This window comes from Sciurus carolinensis, chromosome 11 (genome assembly GCF_902686445.1).
Source record: "Sciurus carolinensis chromosome 11, mSciCar1.2, whole genome shotgun sequence".
In the NCBI taxonomy this organism is placed as follows: domain Eukaryota; kingdom Metazoa; phylum Chordata; class Mammalia; order Rodentia; family Sciuridae; genus Sciurus; species Sciurus carolinensis.
The window spans coordinates 20,294,050-20,308,318 of record NC_062223.1 but is presented as its reverse complement, the minus strand read 5'-3'; the positions used below and the strand labels follow the sequence as shown (position 1 = coordinate 20,308,318).

At 38.1% G+C, this 14,269-nt stretch overlaps 1 pseudogene; it reads right to left on the bottom strand.

Annotated features, from left to right (window-relative positions):
* Positions 1-6,228: 6,228 nt before the first annotated feature.
* LOC124958700 (olfactory receptor 4C16-like) lies at positions 6,229-14,032 on the bottom strand (annotated as a pseudogene).
* Positions 14,033-14,269: the final 237 nt, after the last annotated feature.

The window sequence follows — 14,269 nt, the reverse complement described above, 5'->3', positions numbered from 1 at the left end:
AAAGGGACTGTATTTGTATAGGTTATTTTGGGGGTCATCAAGTGTGCATATCAGTTTCCTTTGACACTCAGGAATTTGGGTTTTTTTGGTCAAGATTGTGGGCAGTGTCTGAAGAGGTTTTACTTTGGAGGAGATGAATGCCTCCTGGAGACTGTTTCTTTTATGGGTGATAAAACACCTCCTTTCTGCCTGCAACCAGCATCTGGAAAACATTGGTCTTGGGAAATGAAAGCTGTCAATGCATAACCTTCAGTTCTACTCCCTTTTTTTCAGGCCTCATTATCTTGGGAATTTCTCTTTCTCCATATCTATTACCATCATTGTACCCTATAAAACTAAAATTCCCTCTATAACCAATGGCCATTTTCACATCCAGAAAATGAACCCCTACAGTGCCCAAGTCCACAAATGAATAAAGGGCTTCTCTGAATATGTTAAGATCTGCATCCATCATTTTGTGCTTACAGGGTGACTAAAAACTATCTCCAAAAGTTCAAACCATTAGTTATCATGTTCTTCTTGGGCTGCAGTTGCAATCTAGGCTTATTTACCTTCAACACTGCCAATGAGCCAGAGTATGATTCATCACTGTTCTTTATAGATTAACATCAATATATTGTGGTGATTTTTCTGTAAATCAAGCAAGTATCCTTTTTTTCCTTCTGTCAATTGATCACAGAGTATTCTCTATGAGACCATCTGGGTAAGCCAGAGATACTGATTCAGCAGAGTATGTGAATATGAGACTCAGAACCACTTATTCATCCATGAATTACTATTGCATTATGATTTGCTTAGATACATATAGTTCTTAACAGTTCATACTGATTAACCCTCAAAGATAAGATTTGTTGAATCCTACTACATCCAATTCCAAATGGGTACTTCAAGTTGCAACCTCTCCTGGTATTTCTTGTCAGTGCCTGTATATTTTTGTACTTGCTATGTACAAAGAAACTGATCTTATCCCCAATTTTTATGAAGATTGAGGAATATGCATTCACATTGTGCCAAAAGTTCTGTGATCATACAAAAGGTAGGAGACAAAGATTTAGGATCTGTGATTGAGACACAACATCAACCACCTTATGACAACTGATCATAGCAGGGATCAGACAAAGATTATTGCCTCTTCATTTTTCACTTCTGTGATAGTGTCACTGGTATCAGCAATATCTTCCAGGGTGAAAAATCACTTCAAAGTGACTATCTTTTATGGAGATTAAAGGATGACTTAGGAATAATAATTGTGTTCACTTCTAAATAAATTCAAAGAGGGGAAACAAACCTGTGTTATAGTGAAACTAAACTAAGTCCCAGAACTCATTCACCTGATTGGAGGATGTGTTTGGGTCATAGCTTTTTTACCTCCATCACAGTTTCTTACTCTAAACAGAGAGCACAATGATACTATTTTCGATCCCCTGATAGCATTGTAAGTTCTGAACCCAAAACTTACAATCTCTCATAAATCTTAGTATTTCCTTTTCCCTGTCACAAAAGTGAAAATGACCCTACAGGTCTTGTAAGGAAAGGATCAAAAGAATATTTACATGTTTTCAGTGCAGTAGATCTTACTCAAGTTTATTCAACCTACTATTCAATTATTGGGCTCTAGGTCTGAAAATTCATTTAATTCATAAACCATTGTGTCAGGGTTGTGTCTAACCATTGTATCTAATCATTGTTACCCCTAAAAATAGTACAATCTACTTGCTATTACCATAGAATCTGACAGGAAAAGGTACTTGATTGCATTTCAGTCTTTCTGTCATTGCTATGATCATACCTACCTTATCTCTAGCAGGTTCAAACCTTCTGCACCTGCTCTCCTGGAATGCCATCAGTCCCATTCATAGCACAGAGCAAAGTTATACATAAGTATCATCATTTTTATTCCCACCAAGCTTCTCAAAAAGTTTGAGATTCTTTAATCAGTGCATTTCATTGTATAAGAGAGAGTCCAGAGACCTTCCAGGAAAACAGTCAGTTTGTGGGATTTCTGGTCTTAGCTATTCACATTCTCACAACTCTGCCCTTATAATTTCTTTCTCAGCACTATGTCAGAGAGCCCAAGAATATTCATTTTATTTAGTGGGATTACTGGAGTAAGCAAAATTATAGTCCCAAAGATGTTCCTGATCTAATACCTGGAAGGTGTGAATATATTATTTCACGTGACAGTGGAAAATTAAGGTTATAGATAAAATTGGTTTCCCAATTCATTAACTTGAAAATGAGATTTTCCCACAATATCTGGTATGGCCAATCTAACAGTGAGAGTCATATAAGTGAAAGAAAGATTTCATGAGTCAATTTCAGCCGGCACATAGACCTACAAATATTCCTAACCTCCTACATAAACATTATCTGTTTTTCACTGGTATATTATGAGTTATTGTCTTCATGACTTTCAGAAACTAGCTGAAAAACTAATTGCTTTTGTGCTAATTGTTTACAAAAAAAGGAATGTGTTGTTGACTTGTTTACTATTGTTGTAGCATGATTTCTGACTGATGTATGCCTTATCCAGTCACCCACCAACTGCCACCATGGACCCTGGACTGCCCTCATGCTAAATACCCTTAGCTAGCCATACCCCACCTGATGGAGAAAAAGGACTTTGTGTCACTTTGCCCAACTTTGCCCTTTCTCAGCAGGAAGCAGCTTGAAGATGTCATCACCCATTTTTCCATAGAACTGGAATATAGAAATTGAGAGTGGGGAAATGGAAAAGTGGTCTACCTTATGCTTTGAATATAACCCTTGCTTCTCTTTCACAGCTACTTCTTTTTAACAATACATGTTTCTTTCTTATCCTCTCTCCCTGCCCCTCCTTCATCTCTGGAGGAACACAGTTACCTTTCTTCCCCATCCTAGGCAGAGTTATCTGTCATTGAGCACACACCCACCAAAGGAATGAAGTAATTCAGACTTGGGAATGGCACCACAAGATCTCAGAAATGACTGTCTCCCATAGTGACAAGTGAACTACAACTGCAACTGAAAACATGAGAGATAGCCTTCAAATCACCCTTTTTTTTTTTTTTCCTGTTCCCCCTGATAGGCAGATTCACAGCCTCTGGAACAGGAAATCAGCAGTCCCCCGTGTTTCCCATTTTCTAGAAAAGCAATAAAAATTATTTTCCCTTTTTTCCAAAGAAAGAAAAGAGAAAGTAAAAGAAAGAGAAAGGAAAGAAGTGAGAGAGAGGCTTGAGAATGGGAGGAGAGCCAAACAGATGTAACATGTTTACTCTGGAGATGAAGTTAGGAGGCCACAAGCTGCAGCCTAGCACTCCCATGCCTCAAAGCACTTAGAACCTGGAAAATCCAAGGAAATGGCTTAGTTTTTTGTACTTCTGGAAGGATGCAACCCTCCTGAGACTTTGATTTTAGTCCAGTGAGATCTGTGCAAGATTTCCAGCCCACAGAACAGTAGCATAATAAATCCACTGCCTTCATCTCCACATGACATTCTCCCTATGCCCAAATTTGCACTTTTATAACAACACCAGTCATATAATATTAGAACCCACTCTAACAATTTCATTTTTAATCTATTTATCTATGCTAAATACCATCTCTCTAAATGAGGTCACATTCTGAAGTACTGGGGATCAGTGTTTGAACACATTCCTTTTTCTTGGTAAACAACCAATCTCAAGTCATGAGTGAGTACCTCAAAGTAAAAAAATTCTTCAATCTCTATACTTGCATTCAGTCACCCTGTGTTAACACCTTCAAGATCCACTACCATGCTGAAGCTCTCTTCTGGTTCAAACCAGGACATATTGGCTAATTCCTACAATGTTCTTGAATGTGTCACTTTCTCCTAGAGCAAGGTTGTACTTTCCTGTTTGACTTTCCTGAGACTTTTCCTGGTACTGTTTGGAAGCAAAAAGGGGCATAAGAGGAAGCTTGGAAAAAGAGTAAATACTGTGTGACACATTCTTCCATAAGGTAATAACATTGTCTAGGCAAGGGAAGACTCTTTTTTCTCCTTTGAGGGAGAAGAGCCTACTATTCTTTCATCCAGAAGATGGAAGATACATCATCGGGTCACAGTTCTTACCCTTCCCTGCATTCGTGCTTCCACTTTAACTCTCGGATTATCATTATTCCCTATCAGAACACTAATTTCAATCAAAATATCTATTGAAGTTGCACATTCAATCTTATTTGCATCTTTATTATAAATACTGTACTTGTTTATAGTACAATATATTTGTAGAGGGACAAACATGACAGTTAACATGAGATCTTTGTGTGGAATACAATTCCAAAAGACATTAGATGGGATGTATCTGGGAAGTCACTTAAATTCCATATTCATCGTTTTCATATTTTCCTTGTCTTAAGTAAAGAAGTTATCAGGTATAACTCTTAATGGGAATCTACTATGGTACAAATCCTGCAACAGCACAACCAAACTGTGATGCTGTAAATGATAAACTAGAGAGATTGATTTCACATTGAAATTGACACAATCTAAAAAGCAGGTTGTGGACCTGTCACTACAGTCCATTGAAGAATCTATAGCTTTTCCATCTCAGACACAGAAATGATGATCATTTTCTCAAGTTAAAGAAGGAAGCCCTGGGCACTGAGGTGGAACAGATTATATTTCATGCATTATGATTTTGTCAAAAGGAACCCACTCATATATAGTGATAATGCACCACTAAAAACATTTAAAAATAAAGCCACTAAATACATAACAAAAAAGAAAAGAAGAAATTCTGACATTTCTGTAACAAATTGGTAAAAATTGTATAACCTTAATATGATTTAGTAATTTATAAATGGAATTGGACATCTCCGGTAGATAAAAGTGCTTGTGTTTAATGTTCTATGTGGATAGATACACACATGAAATAAACTGAAATTCAAAGATTTTTAGAGTTCATGTTATTAGAGAATGAGGTGTTAATAGATAAGGATAAAAGGTGATATCTATCTCTGATATGGTAACATAATTTTCATCTAAATATTTCCTTCTTGCCTGGTAAAGCTACACTTTTGTGTCATACTGATAACTCACCAAATATTTAATAAATGTAACATAACTATTTTTGTTTCAAAGCCTAAAGTTGTTCTCCAGGGTTATCACATTTTCTGATATTGTAATATTTTCCTTCTTTAAATTTTTTGATACTGGGGATTAAACCCAGGGGAACTCAATCACTGAGCTGTATCGCTATCCTTTTTTAATATATTATTTAGAGACAGGGTGTTGCCAACTGCTTAGAGCCTCACTATGTTGATGAGGCTGCTTTGAACATGGAATCCTCCTGCCTCAGCCTCCTGAGCCACTGGGATTATAGCAGTGGGGCACAATGACCAATACTAATCTTGTACTATTTCCAAATTTGCTACCATCAGCTCATTGCACTCTTCACTTCTAGCCCTTGTACATATTTCTACTATAATTGGAAAGTTATGTGCTACAATTTGCAATTGCCATTTATTATAAACAAACTGTTATAATCATGATGATTCAAAAGAAATCTTAATACTCTCCCAAATTTAGAAGGAAGAAAATTATATGCAAAAGTAAATTTTACAAAAAGAATCATTACACGAATACAACCCCAACAAAAGAACAGAGCACTCCTAAGATGAAGGATCCTTTCAGAAGAATGAATCTTCTCTCCACGTTCCATCACTGCCTTAGAAGGATCTAGGTAAACACACATAAGATTTCAGAGTGTGTCCTAAAATTGGAAGGGAGTCTACCCAAAATATATATACTGCCCTTTATGATAGGAAACCTCAACAATTGTTTGAATTTGATACTTTTCACTGAGTCAGGAAGAACAAGTAGGTTGATGAGGCCTGATGACACCAAAGCATCTAATGAAAGAAACTCTTTAGGAGAGAAAAAACATGCCAAATTCTGGATCTAAGCTTTGGTTACATAGAAGGGTAACACTATCAGACAACTCCACATTAAGGAGGGCAATGAACACACAGACCAAAACCATGAGTGATACAAGCTGGTTTAGAAAAGCAGAGACTGAGCAATCAGCAACATCAGAGACAATGGGTCAAGTGTCTGTACCTCAAGATACTCCTCTCTCTACATGAAACAATAGTTTCTGTGTGTACACTCTCTGCTTTACACAAAGAACTAAACTACAGGAACTAAGATTTTAGTGTATTAAGCAAAAATAAAAAGATAATATTCTCTGTTTATTCCTTCCAGATCAATACAAAATACAGTGACATTCATCTGTTCTCATTGGAGATCAATTTCTTGCTCCACAACTTCCTTATGGCATTTTTCAGTTCTGCATTCCTCAGTATGTAAATTGGAGGGTTCAGCAAAGGTGTTCCGATGGTATAAAACACAGCTATCATATTATCCATGGGGAAGGTGGTTGCAGGTCATGTGTATGTAAATATGCAAGGGCCAAAGAACAAGATGACCACAATGAAGTGAGAGATGCAGGTGGAGAGGGTCTTTCTCCTCCCTTCTGCACTGTGGTTTCTCAGAGAATGCAAAATGATGATGTAGGAGAACATCAGCACAACAAAACTCACTGTACAAATGGCCCCGCTGTTGGACACCAGGAGTAGGTTGGTCACATATGTGTCTGTACAGGCAAGCTTCAACAAGGGTTCCAAGTCACAGAAGTAGTGATCAATTTCATTGGGATCACAGAAAGGCAAACGCAAGGCAAGAAAAATCTTAACTAAAGAATGTACACAGGACCCCACCCAGGCCACAGCCATCAACACACTACAGACCTGGCGGCTCATAATGGTCATGTAGTGTCGGGGTACTGCAGACCCCCAGCCCTTCGGCGTGGCCAAGATGGCGCCTGGCAAGGTGCCAAGGAAGTGCTGAGAACAAAACCAGGTACCTCCAGCAGACTAATACTCTCTGCCAACAAGTGGCGTATTTTGAGGAAGTTAATGTGATTGGCCATGGGTCCTCGTGGACACTGCATGATTGCTATATCCACACTATTGTGCTCCATTACTGTCCATGCTTTCCCCTCATGATCTATAAGCTGATTGGTTGTTGTATGTAATGTAAGGCGCTTGCAAGAGCGGCCCGCCGCTGCTGGCCAGCCAGAAGAAGCAGACTGCAGAAAATAAAGAACTTGCCCTGATCCGGTTTCGTGTTTCTCTGCGGGCAGGGGACGCGACAGATGGTGCCGAAACACCCGGGAACGAGAAAAAATATAAGGGTAAGTTCACATAAGTTTTCAAATCAAGAAAAATTAGTTTGAGAGTTCAAAAGGTGAGACGTCTCGAGGTTCGCGGAGCAGCGACAATTCATTACAGGAGGTTCCCCAGCAGAGGGACAATTCATTACAGGAGGTTCCCCAGCAGAGGGACAATTCATTACAGGAGGTTCCCCAGCAGAGGGACAATTCATTACAGGAGGTTCCCCAGCAGAGGGACAATTCATTACAGGAGGTTCCCCAGCAGAGGGACAATTCATCACAGGAGGTTCCCCAGCGGAGGGACAATTCATCATAAGAGGTTCCCCAGAGGAGGGACGATTCATCATAAAAGGTTCCCCGTGGGAGGGACGATTCAAGTGGTACCAAACTGTGTGCGTGTGTGAGTGAGCGTGTGTGCGTGCGCGCGCCTGTCTTTTGTTTGTGTGTTTAAACTAGTAAACTACCTCGTAGTCATGGGAACGGATCTGTCTAAGATTAGAATGCAGCGGCCTCTTAGAGAACTTTTAAAAAAAATCACGGAACACCATTGAAGGCAAACACGGCCTTCAAGTTCCTAGATACTGTAGAGAAAGTCTCTCCGTGGTTTTTAGACGAGGGATTATTAAATCTTCCTCAGTGGGAACAGCTAGGAGAGGATCTGCGTGACGCGGAGAGACGCGAGCCTTTGCCAATGGGAACTCTGGCAATATGGTCACTTGTTAAATCTTGTTTGATACAGCAAGGTAAATCAAAAAACCCTTTTAGGGATTTAAAGGGGCCTTTAGAAGAAGGAAGTCAGATCTTAGAAGAAATTAAAGAGGAACGATCATATTCTCAGACTTCAGAAAGAGTGGGAACATAATATAGTAGCCATAGTCCCCACAAGTATTGGGAGATAATTGTTTCATGATTTTCTGCATTCAAACCTAATCTGATTTCTCAACCAGGTAAAAAAAGGGTTAAAAAGTCCTGGGTGATCCTCCCTCCCCCCTGCCTGGCCTTGTCAAAGCCTACAATGGATTATAAATTACAGCAGTCTCAGCGGGAAGGAGGAGGGGTAACCTAAAGAAAAGAAAAAAAAAAAAAAAAAAAAAAAAGGTGTCCGTTTTAAACTTAACTAACTTATTTTCTAGGATTCTTTGTTTGTTTTGTTTTTCTTTAATGCTGTATTTTTGAGCTCATAATTTTGATCCTACATACCTAGGTTAATGATTTTTTTCTTTTTGATCAGTTCTATTTTTTATTCAACTGAAGTTTTTAAACATCTGTTTCATTGCAATGAACATTTACCTATAAAGTTACAAGGCCTTTGATTTTATGTTATCTGTATGTCGTGCTGTCTAATGTCATGTTTTGTCAAAACTGAGCGCTCTTAAAATTAAAATTTAAAAATGGATCCAAATACTTTTATTCACGTGATTTAAAAAGGTTCAATTTAAATTGGGTAAACTAATAAAAGTAAAATATCTTTGAAAATAACTTGCAAGTCTCCAGGTGGTCAAACTAATGAAATGTTAATGTTAAACAAAATGTCTAATATCAATTGCTTCTAGGACTTTTCTTCAGCAGGAAAGAGGCAACAGATCCTGTTCAGGACACTTGTCTGATATCTTGGTTTTTATAAAATAAATAAATTGGAGTTAACATGTATGAGATTACTCAAATGTGTTTGTAGAGACGTCTGGTTAATTTACAAAGTTAAAATGCTAATTGTTAAATAACATCAAGTACTTTTAACTTCTTAAATTACATGGGGTATCATACTTAAACATTATTGGTGTTTTCATAGGTTGGTAAATAAAAAGGATTTAAACTTGCTTTGTGTCATCACTAAACTAAAAACAAGGTTATTAGAAGTTATGTCCTAACAAGTGGAATTCTATATATAAAGGGTCCCAAAAGTTTCACCTGTGTTTCAATTAAGAGTACTATAAACAACAAAATATTTAATCTTATTAAAATAGAGTGATTTATCTAAATTCAAAAATTTCATAAGAGTTGTATCAAAATGTGAACAAAAAGGGGTCAACAGATAGGAAAGAAAAAATAAAAGGTTCCGGGTTTAAAAATATATTTAATAAATAAAAAAAAAAAAAGAAAATGTTTCTGGGTAAGAAAGTCTGTGTGTAAGTAAAGGGCAAGTTTCAACAAGTCTGTGTATAACTAAGTTGGTTGTATGTATGTAAAACAGCTAAAGCTATTTAAGGTTTTTCCTAAGGTAAAATACTAATGTTCTAATATAAGCCAAAGTTTAATCTATATGGTAAAATGACATGGTAACATGGCAAGGATTTCTTAGAAACACTAATTTACTCTTAACTTTGTGTCTCTTAAGTTTTATTCATTAGAATAATTAGTCTTAAAAATTGGGGTATATACAATTATGGTTAAACAACTGTTAAAGTATTGTACTGTGTTACAGAGTCTAAATTTTTCTTTAAAAACTAAATTTGGTAAAAAAAAAAGCTGTCAAGGTAATTGTAAAATGGTTTCTAGTTGTATATTAAATGTGTTCATATTTTTCAGGTATACAAGTTTTAAAGCAAGAAATTTATCAAGCTGCTATTCTCCAGATAAACTTGTCTGTAATGGTAATTTTAAGCTTATAAAGAGTAAATTTCATTGGGGATTAATTTCTATCATTTAGTGTTCTATTAGAGGACCTGTTATCAATAGGATATATGTAAAATTGGTTATACTTTACATTGAGATAAAAAATTTCAAATGTAAATGTATTTCTAAACATTAGAGCCTGACTTGTTTAAAGGTTAATTTTGTGAAACATGAAAATATTTTGCCACTTTGACACACAAAAGGAAAGTTAAAAGCTCTCTCAGCCTTTCTTTGATTCATGTTTTAGATACAATGTTAAATTGTGTTAATTATAAAGTTTGTATAGACTCAGGAAACAGTATATGTAAACTACTTAATGATATTTAAGGAAAAAGCAAAGATCAACATCAGAATTAGAACACTTAAGATCTATAAAGAGTCACGCCTTACCTGAGATAAGGCTCTGCCTCCCACCTTACTACATGTTAGAGTGACTCCAAAATAAGTCAGACTTCAGCTTATTTAAAGTTATAATCAAAAGATTGGTTTTTGTTGTAAAATTACTATGATCTCAAATAGAAAATATAATGTGATTCTCAGTCAAAATTCAAGATAGTTATTATACAAACAAAATATATTTTTACTCTTGCTAATTTCATTTTGTAAAACTGTTACCTGTTAATGTTTTGCAGAAGTAGCTGCTTCAAAAACACGCAACCTAGGTAACTTATGATAATAAGCCATCACCTATAGAACAGATAGTAGTAACTTCCAGAACTAATACAGACTCCAGTTAGATAAAAGGGTAAATAACTGTAAAGTTATGAACATTAAAGTTAAAGTCCAGTACTCTCACTCTGTGACTGGTAAAACTGGCTTGCTGGATGATTAAGATCAAACTTAGAGATTAAAATTATGAGACTAGAGGATGAAAAATCACTCAGTGCATCTGCTGCAGAGGAGGGTCATAAAAAAAGGGAGACATCCCTTAATGCTTCCTAAAGAAGTCACCTCATCAAGGAGACCCTGCCTAACCAATGGTACTGGAGGAGCTAAGAAGCTGCTCTTCAGTTCTCTACAAGTGGCCCCTGTGGGAATTCAGCTGACTCCTTTACAAGACAGGAACCAGGTCAATTTGACCAGCTTGATCCTAGACACCCAGCAAAACAGTAAAAACCAAAATATAGCCATTCTTGGGCATTTAAAAGAAATAATAATTAAATGTAACTTAAGATGTACACTTATGTTAGTCCACTAGAATAAAGACTGGAAGCTACAAATGAAAAAAAAGATTCTTCAGCAAATGTGCCTGATAACAATCAAGAGAAACTGCCAGAGTCAGAAGTTTTTAGTCAGTTTAAGGTCTGCAGATCTTCCTAAGCTACACAGGTAGACTTAATCTATGTTTGCTCGTATGATTACCTAGCCCTAAGTAACAGAAATATAGAGCTCTCTACTAAACACAGGTTATACCAAAAAAGGGATATTTTACACAATCAGATGACTTAAGTAGCTTAACTATATTTTTGGGGATATCTATGACATTAAGAGTGAAATGTTGTGTTTACATTCCTGATAACCTGGACTATGCTAAAGTTCCCAAATAAAGGCCTTGTCCTTTCCAGCCTTTGCTAGGTCTAGTTATGGGAACAATTTCTCAGTTCTTCCACCTCCTGGTGAAAGATTGACTTCTGTCATTTTCATGATACTCAGTGGCATGTTCCAGATGCTGCAACATTTACTTTGTACTAATTTCATTTCAGTACTCATGTCTTTTTGTTCTTCTATCATAGAAACACCCACCCCCAGATGACTTTATAACCTGCTCCTCCCCAACCAGACTTCTACCTCGGACCCCTCGATTGACCCGATTTTTAAAAAAGGAACTCCAAACTGCTTGCCCCTCACTGCCCCCTTTCAGCTTCGAAGCAGCCAGAACGACCGACGCCCCCTTTTCCTTGAAGCAGTTGGGAGTTCCTATAGCTAAAGCGGAGAATGAAGCCAAAATTAAGGACAGGTAGTTAGTGTAGAAATAGGGAATCGGGTCAATTCGAGGAAATGAAGCCATGAAGCCATCTGCCTTTACAAATGTCAAGGATCTCCGGAGCCCATTGATTACCAAATTTACCTGCCTATAGGGGATGTAGGGTGCGCTCACTTCTCGGGACTTTCAAAATATCAGCTTTCTCCCTGCCGGGAGAAGTCTGTATTATTCCCTTTAAACAATCCAAACTATGGTCCTTACTCAACAGTACCAAATGATTAAACAAACTGATAACCGAGACAGGATGGACAAATGGATATAAGATTCTATCCATGATAAACAAAAAGGGGGAATAGAGGAGACCTTCAGGTCCCCTAAAGATAAACTTTCTCTTTGTCTCTTTGTTTGGGTTTTTTTTTTTTAACTCTGGGTAATAAGGGTAACCCGGTGCTTTACTGGAGCTGCGGCTCAGTTTGTGTGTTTCCACGGAATAAACTAACTTACAACCTCTTTTTAGTCTCTTAGGAGGAACAGTTCAACTATGTAACAAAACAACTGCTTCTCTCAATTGTACTTCAGATTTGTGCTATCTCTCAATGTTAAAATGCTTCTAGGTTCCTGCTGGCAGACTTAATGTGTGTTCCTACCTTCCTACCAGTCCCAGTCTCTGTTACAGATGATGAATTGCCAGTATTGCTTTCCAGAAATAAGAGGGACTTTGGAATCACCGTAGCAGTTATTACCACCATAGTTGCATCAGCAGCAGCAGTCGCCGCAGAAACTGTAGCCTTGACGACATCAGTACAGTCAGCAACTAAGCTTAATGAAGTGGTCCAGCAGACAGCTACTGCTTTGTCTACTCAACAAACAGTGCATCAACACCTAAAAGCAGGACTACTTTTGGTGAACCAGCGTGTGGACTTACTTCAAGAACAAATGGACCTTTTACAAGAACTGTTAAGCGTGGGGTATATTTATCATCTGCCGGGACTGTGCATTACACCTGTAGCTTATCATAATCTTAGTTATGCAGCAAATTTGTCTAAAATCATATCTACTCAGCTACGTGCCAATTGGTCTTATAAATTTGATAATCTTACTGCCATTCTTAGATCACAAATTGTTAGCCTTAATTCTACTAGAGTTAATGTAGCCCCTATATCTGAAATGCAAAATTGGTTATCTTCTTCCTTCAGTTTTGTAAAGCAATGGGCAGGAATGGGAGCATTGTGTGTGCTAATGATTATTGCAATTATCTTCCTCACACGCTTTATCATGCGTATACACCAAGTTCATGCCAGAGATCGCATCATTTTCCATCAAGCCATGATGGCCTTAGAGGCTGGCAGCTCTCCTCAAGTCTGGCTGAGCATGCTGGATCGGTAGTCAACGACGGGTAAGGAAGGAGGTAACCACGTACCGACCTAAGACAGGAGCTGTAGCATGCTCTGCAGTTATCCGATGACGGGTAAGGACGATGGTTGACCACTCCGCCTAAGACAGGCACGATCCCAAGCCAGCATTCTTTTAATAAATAAAAAAGGGGGAGCTGTCGGGGTACTGCAGACCCCCAGCCCTTCGGCGTGGCCAAGATGGCGCCTGGCAAGGTGCCAAGGAAGTGCTGAGAACAAAACCAGGTACCTCCAGCAGACTAATACTCTCTGCCAACAAGTGGCGTATTTTGAGGAAGTTAATGTGATTGGCCATGGGTCCTCGTGGACACTGCATGATTGCTATATCCACACTATTGTGCTCCATTACTGTCCATGCTTTCCCCTCGTGATCTATAAGCTGATTGGTTGTTGTATGTAATGTAAGGCGCTTGCAAGAGCGGCCCGCCGCTGCTGGCCAGCCAGAAGAAGCAGACTGCAGAAAATAAAGAACTTGCCCTGATCCGGTTTCGTGTTTCTCTGCGGGCAGGGGACGCGATAATGTAGTGCAGGGACTTGCAGATGACCACATAGCGGTCAACGGCCATGAGGATGAGAATGAAGATCTCCAGGCAGCCAAAGAAATGGAATGTAAAGACTTGGATTATGCACTCACTGAAAGAAATGGTGGTCTTCTTTGAAAGGGAATCCACAAGTGATCTAGGAGCTATGGAAGTAGAGAAGCAGGTATCAGATAAGGATAAATGGAAAAGGAAGAAGTACATTGGACTGCTGAGTGCCCGACTGGTCTTGATGGTGGTGATAATCAGCAAGTTACCCACCAACATCCCCAAATAGAAAAGCAAAAATATGACAAATACTATTTTCTTCCTAAATAAATCCTGGGTCAACCCAAGTAGTATGAACTCAGTCACATTTTTGAGTTGCATGATTTCATGAATGAAGAAAAGGGATGAAAGTGAAAGGGTTTATCTGCAAAAATAAAGGAATTAATTAATGGTGTTCTAAGTGATATTATGAAATATATAAAGCAAAAGATGTATTTCACATCAGGGACACTTTTCTTATTTCCTTCCCTCCTCCCTTCCTTCCTTCCTTCCTTCCTTCCTTCCTTCCTTCCTTCCGTCCTTTCTTCCTTGTTTTCCTTCCCTACCCTTCCATTTTAT